This window comes from Nanorana parkeri, unplaced genomic scaffold, assembly GCF_000935625.1.
Source record: "Nanorana parkeri isolate BGI_ZX_2015 unplaced genomic scaffold, ASM93562v1 scaffold622, whole genome shotgun sequence".
NCBI lineage: Eukaryota > Metazoa > Chordata > Amphibia > Anura > Dicroglossidae > Nanorana > Nanorana parkeri.
In genome coordinates this window covers 29,779-44,039 of record NW_017306890.1, presented here as the reverse complement: position 1 = coordinate 44,039, position 14,261 = coordinate 29,779, and positions in this window count along the sequence as shown.

Sequence of the window (14,261 nt, the reverse complement as noted above, 5' to 3'; positions counted from 1 at the left end):
AATATTTTAACATTTATACATTTATAACATGTTTTATTTTTGCTGCCTTGTTATTTAATTTTTTTTACCCTGGGATGCAGATGAGCCAGTGATCTGGAGAGATCAGGGGCATGCATCTGTCTTCCCCTTACTTCTCCCTCTGCACATTGAAGCTATTCACACATATAACATTCTCTCCTCCACTGGTAGAAGAGAAGTGCCATTGTTTCATGAACATAATCACCCCAGAGATATTTATATGCGATGATTGGCTATGGTTTGTTAAGACAGGAGAAGTATTGGAAGAGTAAAATATACTCTTCCCTATATTTAGAGCCAGCATGTGACAGCTGCAGCAGAGATCAATCTGCCTCTGCCTGACAGAGGAACTAGTGTACCTGGGCTTCTCTGCCTTCGTCCCAGTGCTGGTGCCTCTGCCTCCTCCAACCAGTAAAAACAAAGTGCAGCGTGCATAACTCACACATGCTGTGCTTGTTTTTCTGTTTACATCTCTGGAATGAAGGACATTACAGAGATATCAACATGCTGGTGATGACCTGGCAACCAGATCAAAAATTCTGGTATTGCCGGGTCAATTCTGGCAAGTTCCCATCTATGGCCACACAGAACAGGAAGTTAAGGGAAATTTAAACAAAGGGGATAAAAACATAGTTTTGGCTGGGTTTTAATTGCTCTAAGTACTAGTGCATTGCTGACGTTATGTTTTGGATAATGGCAGCACGGTATGAATTTCAATAACTGTTCTATTTCCAGATAATCCTTCAAAGGCAAGTGAGTTGTATATTTCCATTCATATGAAGCTCTGTTCCTTTTCTTCCTAAAAGATCAGCCAAACATCATGTTCTTTGAACAAATGTATTCCATATGTCGGAGGCCTGTACAATCTGTTACTCGGCTTCCGTGTTTGCGGCACCCATGCAAGTTATTATTACAGCTAATTAAACTAATTAATTCTATTATACCAAAATCTGACATTCCTACTGATGTTTCCGCGTAACTAGAAGGATCTTACATATGGTAAAGTATAACAAAAAAAGCGTTCAGAATGGATATTACATCTATATACATTTATGAGACATTATTGAGGCATTATCATTTTCATCTGCTGCCAGAATACAGATATTAATTATGTGTGTTTTAAAAAATGATCAAACCTTGGTAACCTTCTGCCAGAAAATAAGATATTTTTTTTCTTTTCTGCTGTCCCAACTATGGGTACCTGTAGTTGCTCCATTTTTCTGCTTTTAAAATCAGTTATTTACTATTTCAAGTTGCTGTCAGCCATTGTTTATCTTTGCAGTCTTTTAAAATACTGAGAATACTCAAGGGTTGTGCCTAGAAGATAAGAGGACTTGGGGGTGAAGGCATGCATGTCTTTGGGTTCCAGCTGGATCCTTTTTGTCCAAAGGTTAGAGTGTACCTGTACATGGTTCTCAATTATTAAGTCGGTAGTTAATGCAGAACTGAAGAGATGCCAGCAGATATCTTTCTCAGTATACCCTAGAGAAAAAAATTTAAAATAAAAGATTCAATGTGATATAGAAACTATTTGCAGTGTAATATGAACCCCTTCTAAGCACATTGGAGTGAGAAAAGCAAGTGGGTGCAAAAATAAACCATAATCACCAACATTTGAAAAGATTTAACCTTGAAGGGATTGAGAAGAAAAACGGGGAGCACTATATGGACCACTTGCCTTGAGGAGATTGAGAATAAAAGTGTAGCACACATAGTGCACCCCCCACTGAGTGCTCGCGGGTGTGATCAATAAAGTGGGCGCTCCTGCACAATGTACGGCTTGTAGTGTGCTACCTTTCCCCATTCGCTTTGCTATAGTTTAAACAAAATAGGGCCTAAGGGTACACTGAAGAGATTGTGGGAGTACAATAAACCCCATCTTTGGTGTAAGTGGCAGCAAAAATAACCCCCAGCACTGGTGTCAGTACCAGCAATATCCCCCAGCATGTGGCAGCACCAGCAATAACCCACAGCAACTGTCAGAGCCAGCAATTATAACCCTCATCAATGGTCAGGGGCAGAAATAATAACCCTCAGCAAGTGTCAGGGTAAACAATTATAACCCCCTGCAAGTGTCAGGACCAGCAATGATAACTCCCAGCAAGTGTCAGAAGCAGTAATAGCTCCCATCATTGGTGTTCAGTAGTTTCTCTTTCATGAGCACCAGCTCCAGCAAAGCTGCTTCTCTACTGCACTTCTGCCTGAACTACAACTTATCTGTTGGGCAGGTAATCGCTCTGTCTGAGCACACCTGCATGCTGTGTGCCAGAATGCGTACTGTTTCAGGAAGTTTTTTTTTTTTTTTCTAAGGCAGCAGGGGCCACCAGAGAATCCTTCAGTGAGTCATTCCAAGCAAGATGGTGGCCGCTGGTCACAGTTTCCAACTCCTGACAACTTTTTTTTTAACTGACAAAATGTGCAACATTTACTGGTGGAACAAACGTGATTACACTTTAAAAACTCTGAAACCTTTATTGCATTTTCAAGCAAAAACAATCAATAGTTAAAGAAAAAACACACTATATACAATACCCGCAACAATTAAACTGCAATTAATGTCAAGCTTCAGGTCTTATCAGATAGAAATCACCGGGGTATACCTTCCTTCCATCCTTCGGTGGATGATCTTCTGGCTAACATTAAGTTTATTCTTCCAAAACAGGCAGGGCCAACTCTTTAGCTCACTGACAGGCACAGGACCATCACGCCAACATACCTTAGCCTCAATACATAGCTGCATTCCTTACATTCCTCCTGTAAGCATTGCTCTCACTCTGACTTTTCTCATTTTGAAACAGATTCACACCTCTCAGCTTTCTCCTCTCTGGTCCTAAAGCAAACCAGAATAGGTCTTGGAATTCTGAAGCCTCTTTCTGGTTATCTCTATTACTAGGAAGGAGGTAAGGAGCAAAACTCACTGATTTTTACAAACTGTGAATTTATAGATGATTGACAATCCAACCTCTAATGGAGGTGCTGTAGGGGGTGCTATAGCACACCCAAGCACCCTACTGGAGCCGCTACTGCTTATGAAATTCATGACACACGAACTTGCACACATTAGCCATGACCTGACTGTATATGCATGACTAGAAGTAATTTGATGGCATTGAAATGGAGATTGCAGGTATTAAAGTGTATCTATAACCAAAAACAGAGATTTAATATGTTACGTCTACCAGACCTTAGATTTTTTTTTTTCAGACTTCTTTTCCATTATTTTAACCTATTGATTCTGGCAAAGCACACTTCCTGTCCAAGGGTTACACACCTTATCAATAGACGAACAGCGTTACCAATATGAACCTTCCCTCATCTCCATTATATAGAGGGGTAGTTTACAAAAGATAGCTGAGAAAGCTGATAACGTTGTTTGAGATTTCAGGTCAGTCCACAGGTAGTTACAAGCACACCGGATATCTGACAGGATCAACAGCTATCTTTCTGTAATTGCAGAAAATGTACTTAACTGAAAAAAAACAATGCTGCCACCACATCTAACAACTGTTAATCTAATATGCATTACATTTCCGTTCTTGGGTTTAGATCTACTTTAGGGACCTCCACTCCTAATATTAGGAGATAAAAAAAAACAGGCAGGCCTGATGGCACAGATGTGATTCCTGTCTCTCTGCCACTACAAGTATTGCTGGAAATCCTGTCAATCTGTGTAATTTGAGTATTAATGTGGATAGAAACGTTTTATCATGTCAAGTGTGTTTCATCAACGTAACATTTATCAGCAGAAAAATAACTACGACAATTTCCGTTGTATTCTGCCACATCTCTTTTTGTAGCCTTTCCCCCGAATCTGCCTGTAATTGTTACACAACTGAGAGATTTGGCAGAATGAGTTTAACATCAATATACTTCCAATCTCATAATTCCCTTGAAATGAATAGCAGATGAGTTAATAAAAGTGTTGTCTTGTTTTGGGAAGCCAAAATGATCTGATTCATCCGTGCATAAAATTTGTTGCCAGCATAAGCAGCTCTCACATTGGCATGGCTTCTAATCAAAATGTGATTCAGATTTTTTCTCTTCTGTTTCATATTTCAAATGCTGATCTAAAAGCTAATGAACGTATAAAGGAAAGTTTAGACAGTAGGGCAGAAAATAATCACCCTGGAAGATTACATGCATAAAGACGTCCCATGTTTCAGGTAAATGGCTCCTAGCACATCACTGCAGGTATTTTCAATAGAGTCACCTTGAGTGACCATATGATCCCTAGATTACTAGGGACAGGAGAATGATGCCAATAGGTAACCTATTCTGCACTGGTCATCTTTATCTGCTTTCTACCAGAATGTCCCAGATGAGTAAAAACAAAGGGCACCGTGGCTCTGGTAAGGCTCCTCTCCACACAAAGGGACACCCCTCTTCTTCATGACTCAGCTGTTGTAAATGGTAGGACGCCGAGATGGCATATTCACCAGAAATAATTCATTGTTAAAAGTTACAAGATACCAGGACTCACTGTGTCAGCAGCATTATCCAATTATGAACTAATACTAATATTAAAGGAATTTTGACTCTTGGACCTTTTGTTTTGCAGCCTCATTAGACTTTCTACCTGAAATGTGACAGAGGACATGAGCTTGGGTGAGGATGGGGGAGAAGAATAAGCAGTAGAATTGCATGGCATAATATGAATAATTTTTTGTTGTACCCTGTATTCTCATTCCTTTTGGGTTTTATGTCTGTCTGGATGGGAGTTGTGGCTAAAGTGATGAACTATAAAAAAGTGTGTGCAGCTATTGAAAGGCCCTGCTATTACTGACTAGTGATGGGTGAATTTGCTTGGGTTTGATGCACAGGTGCATTGGGCAAACGTGTCCAAACATCCGCAAATTGAGAACATTAATGCGAAACCTATAGAAGTCAATAGAAGACACATTTTAAAAATCAACAATAAAGGTGATCAGCACCAGTGTGGAAATAAGAGCTACCAAGCACTAAGGATATAACTAAATATCTAAAAAATTTGAAAAACAATATTGTGCCGAGCTAATAATCATACATATCTATTAACCTCTTGCCGTCCGCCCGTTAAGAAAAAACGGACGGCAGACTCGCATCAGCGGGTTGCCGTCTCCAGACGACATTTTTTTCCTGCTCACGCACGTCCCCTAGCGCGCGCATGGGCAGGAAAGACCCGCTCGTTACTACAGCCGTTAACGGCTGTTTCACATACAACTCTATAGCTGCCGATCGGTTATATGGCGTGAATTTCGGAGCGCCCCCACCTCAATCGCGAGTGCCGCCGTCTCCCCCCTCCTGACCCCTCACCTTTAATCCCGGGATCCGCTAGCCCACCTGCGGCCCGTAAAATCAGTTATCTATTTAAGGATAATAGGTGGGTATTGTCAAACAAAGGGCATACGTAGCTGGGCACTGCCCAGGAAGACATGTGCCAATTAGAAAAATGTTTTTGTTTTTTTTAAACATTCATCAGGGAGCAGCTCTGGCACAAATGACAATTCCCAGCCTGCTTGGTTTTTTGTTATCATGGGGACCCCCCCCTAAAAAATATTCCAATCCCTTATTAAGTAAATGGACCTGGTATATAATTTGGGAGGTCCTCCAAAATCTGTAACAGAGCCTTATCCCTGATGAGGGTCTGGTATCACAAAGCAAAGAATTAACAGTTTGTGGACCCCCCCCCAAAATCCATAACAGACTTTTATCCAAGTATGACCCCTCCCCCCCCCTTTCTGAGCCATAGCAAGCCACATGCCATCTGCCATCTGCATAGGGATGGTTCAGCACAATGAACCAAGGTGGCTTGTTTGCAGTGATTATATGGTGTTGTTGAGGCTTGGTGGATGGAGAACATTAGAGCAAAAATGCAGAATGAGCATATAACAGGAACAATATGTATGAAAATAAGAAAGATAATACAAGATACCAGAGAGTATGAACCAGATCTAAAGATAAATGTTGTTGCAATAAACTATCTGACCAAATAAATGCTGGATTGAAAGAAAATTAAATGAAAGATAAGAAGAAAGTGATTGGATTTCTAAAATATTGGGGTTTATCAAAATAATTAATTAGGTAGGAAAGATTGAGGTGCAGAAAGTTCAGCTTCTGATAACTCTGCATGTCTGATTCCTGTGACAAAGAAGGCATGTAGTGCAAGTTTGTCAAATGTTTGTCATCTGAAATGGAGCAAAAACTGAAAGGAAAAAGTGGTCTGGGAAAAACCTTTCGATTATTTTTTGTGAATAATTTGTGTATGTGATGATCCAATGCTGTATCTTAAATGTCACAATTCACAAATGTTTATGTCTGTAACAACCCTAAAAGCCCTTTCCAATTCAAAGCATTAATGAACACACCAGTAGTTACCTATAATGTTTGCAGCTTATTTGACATGTGTATAAATGTTTTAAAACCTTGTATAATTAGCAATTGTATACAGTATGTAGACAGGGCAGCTATATTTGCAGCCTCAGCTCTTGCTATGCAGCACTACACGTAGGGCCCATTCAGATCATGATGCATTTTTTGCACATTAATGTGCATTGCATTACGGCAGCCAATTAAAATGAATGGCATGACTCAGGGGAAGTTATACAAACTATTCTGACCCAGTCAGCACTGTTTTACCCTTCAGTTCCACTTGGGGAGGTGGGGCAGAGTTTAGTGCGACCTAAAATTTTCTGAAAGTTCCCCATCAGGTTTGCCCATAGCAGAAAGGGGTGAAGCCTGTTGGGGGCAGAGACATTTGTTTAGTCAGTATAATTCAGAGGCCGAGGAAGTTTTAAAAATGATTCTGACAGTCAGTGCAGTCTATGTTTTCTACACACAGGTGATCACACAGCCGTGACAGTGTTGTGTGTATAATCCGATCAAACCTCGCCTCTGTTATGCTAAACGATGGCGCTCGATTCCAGTGTGTGTCTGCTGCTTACATTGTGTATTTGTCTTCTTGTTAGCAACATGGTCGGACAGTGGTGGGGTGGGGTGGAGTGGTGGTTGAGCTGTCTCACCATGCTGCTCAGCAACTACAGCACGGATCAGAACAGGACCAAGTGCTATATTCACTTGGTTTCGTGGGGTGATTTAAAAGAGAACTATGGGGGTAACTTTTTTATCCCATAGTTCTCTAAGGGGTCACGGGAGGACATATAAGGGTCCTCCAGTGACCCAAAGCTCAGTATATAGCGAGCTATTGCCCACGATATACTGAGAGCGCCACAGCCTGAATGGAACCCGACAATGCTGTCGAGATCCACCCAGCTGCATGACAGCTGGCTCTATCTAGAGGCAGAGCCAGCTGTGCCCGCCCCCTCCTCGTCCGTTCCTCCAGTCAGCGCTGGAGGATCGGAGCGGGGAGGGGGGAATCCCAGGGGGGAGCGGTGGCTGACAGTCACTACTCTCTGCAGGGAGATGATCGAGAATTGAGCGAGCGACGGTATGCATTTGCTCACTTCCCAATCTATTGAGCCGACCTGTGACAGTTTCATTGTCACACGTCGGCTTGAACTATGAGGTTGAGTGAAATTCACTCACCTCATAGTTCTCCTTTAACTGAGATTTTCACAATGTAGTAATACTTATTCTTTAAGTTATACAACCATAAGAGAAGAACTGCTCATTTTTCAACTCTTGAATTAATGCATCTAATGCTACCACATCTAATGGCTGTTGTGCTGCAGTGTTCAAGTAACATGAGCATGGTGTGGCTGAATTTGAAAATGTATATTTTATCATTGACCTTATGTACATACCTGATGTCTGTGTGTCATCTCGGAAAAAAGTCTTCAATCATAGCTCGGAGCAGGAGGCAGTGAGTGTTAGCTTGACTACAGGAAATAAAATGAAAGAAATATTCAATATGCAAATATGCAAAATATGGTGTTTATGAAGTCCAAATACCATTGAATTACTCCTCTAGTTGGCTTTCATTTCAGTCATAATGAATTTTGTGTTTTAGCCATACACCCTTACACCCACATGTAATCTGTTCTAATACATTTGTATCTCTCTACTAATCATGGAATGAGATTTCTTTTTAAAATAGAAATAATTAGCTGTGCAGTTCATATATATAATGTGCAGGGCATGTTTTAAATAAAATGGGCCCCTGGGCAAATATAAAAATGGGGGCACTATATGCTGAAATTCTGTACTGTGTAACAGGGGTGTCTCAGTAGAACTAGGGGCCTACGCATTGAAGAGTAGTGGCAAAATTTGGCTGTGTTGGTGCCGTAAATAGTGCTAAACCTTTCAGACTCTACATAATAAACTTCTCAAAGCAGTCAAATAGCTGTAAACTAGCTGTAATCAGCAGTAACACAGATACATCGACCATAGACAGTACTTTATTGAATAAAAAGGGGGTGCACACACCTTTCCCGAGACTGACAGTGCACCTGTCTGCCACATACAAGCACTATCAGTCTCACTGAAATGATGTGTGCACCTAGCACTCAGATATCCACCATTCCAATGACACTAACAATGCCTGAAGGTGAGATCCAGGTGCAGTCAGTGTAATGATGGATAGGTGGGAGCCAGGTGAACACAACATTCCAGTGACACTGACTGCATAAATACAATAGATACATACAAACATGTACATATAAACAAACACTTACCCCTCTGACGGCATGGCTGGTCTCCAGTTTTCTGGGAAATCCAGGTGATGATAGCAGCACCCAGCAGTTCTGAGGGCACCTTTTCGCCCTCCTCCTTCCTTTCTCCATTTTTACTGCTCATCCTCTTACCCCCCTACTTCTGCTTCCCCTGCCCACTCCTTCCCCATTTCCTGACTACTGCTCATTTTCCTGCCCTCTGCTCCTCCTCCTTCCTGCCACTCTTTCTCCATTTCCTGTCTACTGTTCATCCCAATGCCCCTGCTCCTTCTCCTCCCTCCCACTCCTTCTGCATTTACTGTCTACTGCTCATTCTTTTGCTCTATTTCCTGTCTACTGTTCATCCTAATGCCCCCTGCTCCTCCTCCTCCTGCCTACTCTTCCATTTCCTGTCTACAGCTCATCCTCCTCCCACCAACTCTTACTCCATTTCTGGTCTACTGCTCTTAATCCTGCCCCCGCCTCCTCCTCCCACCCACTCCTCCATTTCCTGTCTGTTTATACTCCTGCTTCTTCTCCTTAAAGTCCTCGCCCCACTGGCTAAATCAAAGCAAAATGTGCTTGACTCGCATACACTGTGCTTTTCTTGTGTTTACGTTTCTGGACCCTGCACAGCCACCTAAGACCCTGCACAGCCTCCTAAGACACTGCACAGCCACATGAGACCCCGCACAGCCCTGGCGAGACCCTGCACAGCCTCCTAAGACCCCGCACAGCCTCCAAAGATCCCACACAGCCTCCTAGGACTGCGCACAGCCACCTGAGACCCCTTACAGGCATCTGATACTCCTTACAGCCAACTGAGACCCCGCACAGCCACCGGAGACCCAACAGAGCCTCCTAAGACCCCGCACAGCCACCTGAGACTCAGCACAGCCTCCTAAGACCCCCACGCAGCCTCCTGAGACCCTGCACAGCCTCCTGAGACCCTGCATAGCCTCTTGAGACGCCACACAGCCCTCCTAAGAAACCACACAGCCCTTCTGAAATCCTCTGCTAGAGACATCAAGCCAGCACTCTCTATAGCTGGTGGTATTCTGCATTGCTGTATAATATATTGCTGAGATTTGTAGTCCCTCTTCAGCTTGGAGTCAGCGGCAGAACTACCAGGAGCGCAGTGTTTGCAGCTGTGACCGGGCTCTGGCATGCCTCCACTGTCCTGAAATCATTAGTCTGTATTGTTTTAGAAAAACTGTCACATGACACAAGAAAAATATTGGTAAATGGTATCGGAAAGTACTTAAGGAAAAGTATTAGTGCTTGTACACGGTCGGGAGAAAATGGTCCATGTGAAAAGAGCAATTAAAATGGTGTGTAGTCATCCACTGTGACACCAAAGGTTGGGCCCAGTAAGGACACCTGGATGTCCTCTCCTCCAACTACCTCAGCCTTCTTCTCTGCCTTAACACCATGAGCAAAAAAGCTTCATCAGTCAGATTACCATTGGGGTCCATTATATCTGCAGAACTAAAATACTCAAGAAGAAACTCAACTCGCACATCTCAAGACAAGGGAGCAGCAGAAAAAGATGCCACAGCTAAAATTTGAAGTATATTTACATATTTGCACAAAGCACTCTGGGTTGAAATCAGAGCTAGAAGAATGTAAGAATTTTACTTATGTAAATTCTGTACATAAATACAAGCACTTAAAACACCATTCATGTGGTTTTTTTTTCATGCAGGATCCCTAAGCCAGCAAGATCCAGCTTTAAAGGAGAACTATGAGGTGAGTTCTTTTCACTCACCTCATAGTTCTAGCCGACCTGTGACAATGAGACTGTCACAGGTTGGCTCAGTAGATCGGGAGGTGAGCGAACACATGCCGGTGTTCGCTCACTTATCGATCCTGTCACGGCTCTCTGCCGTGACAGGGGAGAGGATGGATTCCCCCCTCCCCGCTCCGATCCGCCAGCGCTGACTGGTGGAACGGACGGGGGAGGGGGCATGTACAGCTGGCTCTGCCTCTAGATAGGCAGAGCCAGCTGTCACTCACGCAGCTGGGCGGATCTCGACATCGATGTTGGGATCCGCTCCGGCTGCGGTCTCTCAGTATACCGCGAGCTGTAGCTCGCGGTATACTGAGCTTAGGGTGATGGGAGGACGCTAGTTTGTGTCCTCCCGTTACCCTAATGAGAACTATGGAGAAAAGCCCTGACCCCATAGTTCTCCTTTAAATTCAGTAGTTTTCATAAGCCTGTCTGAATGAACCCTAAACAAACTTTAGCTTCCCCTGGAAAAAAGACGCTCCTGTGATGGATTTCACTCACTCGTTTAGTTTACTAAATTGTATTGAGATTGTAGTCCATCACAGGAGCAAGCTCGGAGCGGTGGCTACTTTACAACACACACAGGGACCATGCGGAACAAAGTTAGCCACCCTCCAGAAGGAAGGACAGTGTCAGCACCAATTCAGAGATGATTTGAGGATCTACAGCCGAGTGATACACAAATAAGATATATTTTTGTTAATAGTTAAGTTACTTGAATTCTTAAAACTGCTGAGTTTAGTGTCACTTTAAATTTGTAAAGTTTTTCAAATACTAAAACCAGATCAAACAAATATACATTGCCCAGCAAAGTATTCATTTACATTTTTGCCCAAGCACTTACAGTCATCATGTTTCCAAACAGCTGACTCCAACTCTCTCAGCTCAGCTTCCCTGAACTTCCTGTCCAGTACAAGATCACGAGGAACGGAGCAGACTTTAGCAGCTGTCCTTCTACTAGCTTTGGAAAGGGAGGAGGGGTGCGGGGGAGAGGATTGCCTTGCTGTGTCTGCGTGTGTGAGAACACGCACAGCTTACTAGCACACACAAAGGTGGCTCCATAGGACCCTGCAAGGAAAAGGAGCCACCCTAAAACAGGATATCAGGTCCAGTCCTCAGGGGACCAGCTGATTCTGCAGGGAAATAAAACATGTAAACATCAAGAAGCATTGTAGGTGATTTAATCAGCATTTTAAATAGCGTAAAAACCTTTTGACTTTAATATCACTTTAAACTCAATAGAGAGAAGAGTTTGCCGGAGGTGGGCTGTTGACCCGAGAGTTTACAGACAGTGGCAGTTTGCTTCCCTTTGGTCTTCTAGGACCCCAGCCAAGAGCACTCCACCTCAACAAATCCTAAAAATCCAAAATGTTTCTTCTGTATGCCTTTAAGTCAAACTATGTACTTCTGCAGACATCTGACTGATGACTGGGTGGGTGTGTGAGGATCACCTACATGTGCTTCCCATATGCATAAGATAGCAGATTACACAAACTTCTACAGGAAAACCTGAAAGTTCCATATAAGTTCAACAGCCTGTATCCTCGTGTACCAACCATTCTGATGCTGTTTTTTTAGTGGAAGAGACCCCTGCTTATGTATTTTATCAGCTCTGTTCAGCCTGAGCAGGTTTTCTTTATGATCAAAAACTGAAAATAAATATATATTTCTATATTGAATTGCTTTCAGTCCTATCCCACTCCTAATAACCATATCAATGTAGAAGTTTGTAAACTTACTTATTGAAGATGCCATATCATGTACTTCCTCAATGCGCTGACACCATTTCACTCAGCCCTGTGAAAAAGGACAGCTCTCATAGAGTCTGCCTTCTGAACTACAACTCAGTGTCTGAACAATGTAACATTGACATGGCTTGCTGAAAGCAATGCATGATGGGATAAGTAGTCACATCAAACAACAGGGAAAGAGACACAAATTACTCCCAGAATCCAGGAAGATGGTGAACTTGACGGGCAGACAGAAGGCAGCATTGACTACATAAAAGGGATTTTTATAGGGCTGCGTAAATTAACGATTAATCCCCCGATTAATCGTTAATTTTTTTGATCGATCAAAATACTTTTGATCGGTACTCGCCTCTCCGCCGGCTTCCAGGTCTTCCGAGAGTTCCGTCGGAGATCCGGTGACGTCACAGACATTATCCAGTATGGGGGGCCCAGAGAGACCAGAACACTGACATTTATTTGCCATGTGTTCAGGAGATCACACTGCGGCCGGGGGGCGTACCTGCGTTGCCCTTGACTTTAATGCAACAACACGCCCCCTTCCGCCCCAGAATGCAGTGAGGCGCCCGGGATGCGATCCAGTGCGTTCCAGCACGAATCGGGCCGGAACGCACTGGAACTGGTGTGAACTAGCCCTGAAAGTCATAACATACATAGAGGGGAATTTGTCAAAACTGGAGCAGACAGAATCTGGAGCAGTTACCTATGTCAAACAATCAGCATCCACCTTTTATTTTTAAACCTTAACTGAACAAACTGAAGAGAGAAGCTGATTGCTTGTCATACGCAACTGCTCCAGATACTTTTGCTTCAGTTTTGATCAATTCCCCTCATACTGTTCGAGTGTGTGGGTAGGCCAATGTAGTTGGATATGTATGTGCATTATAACTAATCGAAATTAATAAATTAATCGATTAAAAAAAATTTGATTAATCGAACACGAAAATTTTTATCATTACCAGCCCTAGATTTTTATTCAAGTAAGCTTTGGTTGCATTATGAAAATCTACTCTAGTATGTATTCCTATTACAATGCTGATTTTATAACAGGATAGGATGTGCTGGGACTTTACAACTTCTTTGACCTTTTTTTACTGCTCCACCATCACAGGGATATTAAAACTTATCGACCCCCGGAGCGATACGCTGTTCATCCAATATTCACATCTGGTACTCTGACTTAGAAACCTCCGACTATGAGTCAGAGATTTACAGAAGATTAGGAACAATTCTAATGTGCTCTATAACATTTTGTACAGAGTGGAAATGATCACTTTGGAGGGGATTTAAGTGTAGCAGGCCGGTGCAAAATCATAGAGGCGTTCTCTGTATAGACTTTCAGCCTTCATGTTAGTTCAGACATAAACCTCTGTGCTCTGATCTGAGTGCCTGTTTAAAGTATATCTAAACCCAGTCACTAAAATCTCATATAAGCAGTGGCGTCACAAGGGGGGAGCGGGGGCTGCAGCCCGCACCCGGGTGACACCAAAATGACTCACAGTCATTTTGGTGTCACCCCCCTCTGAAAAGTCGGGCGCTCGGTCATGGACCGTAGCCCGACAGTATCAGGAGAGAAGAGGGGAGTCGGGCGCTCGGTCAGGGACCGTACCCCGACAGTATCAGGAGAGAAGAGGGGACCCGGCGGCATACCTTATCCCGCCGGGTGACTGTCCTCTTCTCTCTCTGCCGGCGTCCATCACCAAGATGGCCGCCGGCAGGTATCAGAATATTGCCGCGCGTGCGCGATGACGTCATCGTGCACGCGCAGTGACGTCTCAGCGGGGTGACACTCGGTTACCGCTCCGGGTGTCACACAGCATTGTGACGCCCCGACATAAAAGCTTTGAAATGTCTTTTAGAAATGTACACTTTGTGTAGTTCCAATTGGATATTTGCACAAATGTCATTAAATTCAAACATTCAGATGCATCCAAATTTGAACGAATCCAAATGTTCCTTTAACAAAAATTCGGATCAATCAGAATTTTGTTCAAAACAAAACTAAATAAATCAGACATGTGACTGTTCTCTGGCCAATCAGATGTCTTTTTTGGCTGTTGGGGGTTGCATTATAAGCACGGGCATGTGAAGAAAATTCGTATGGATCTGAAATCTCAATAA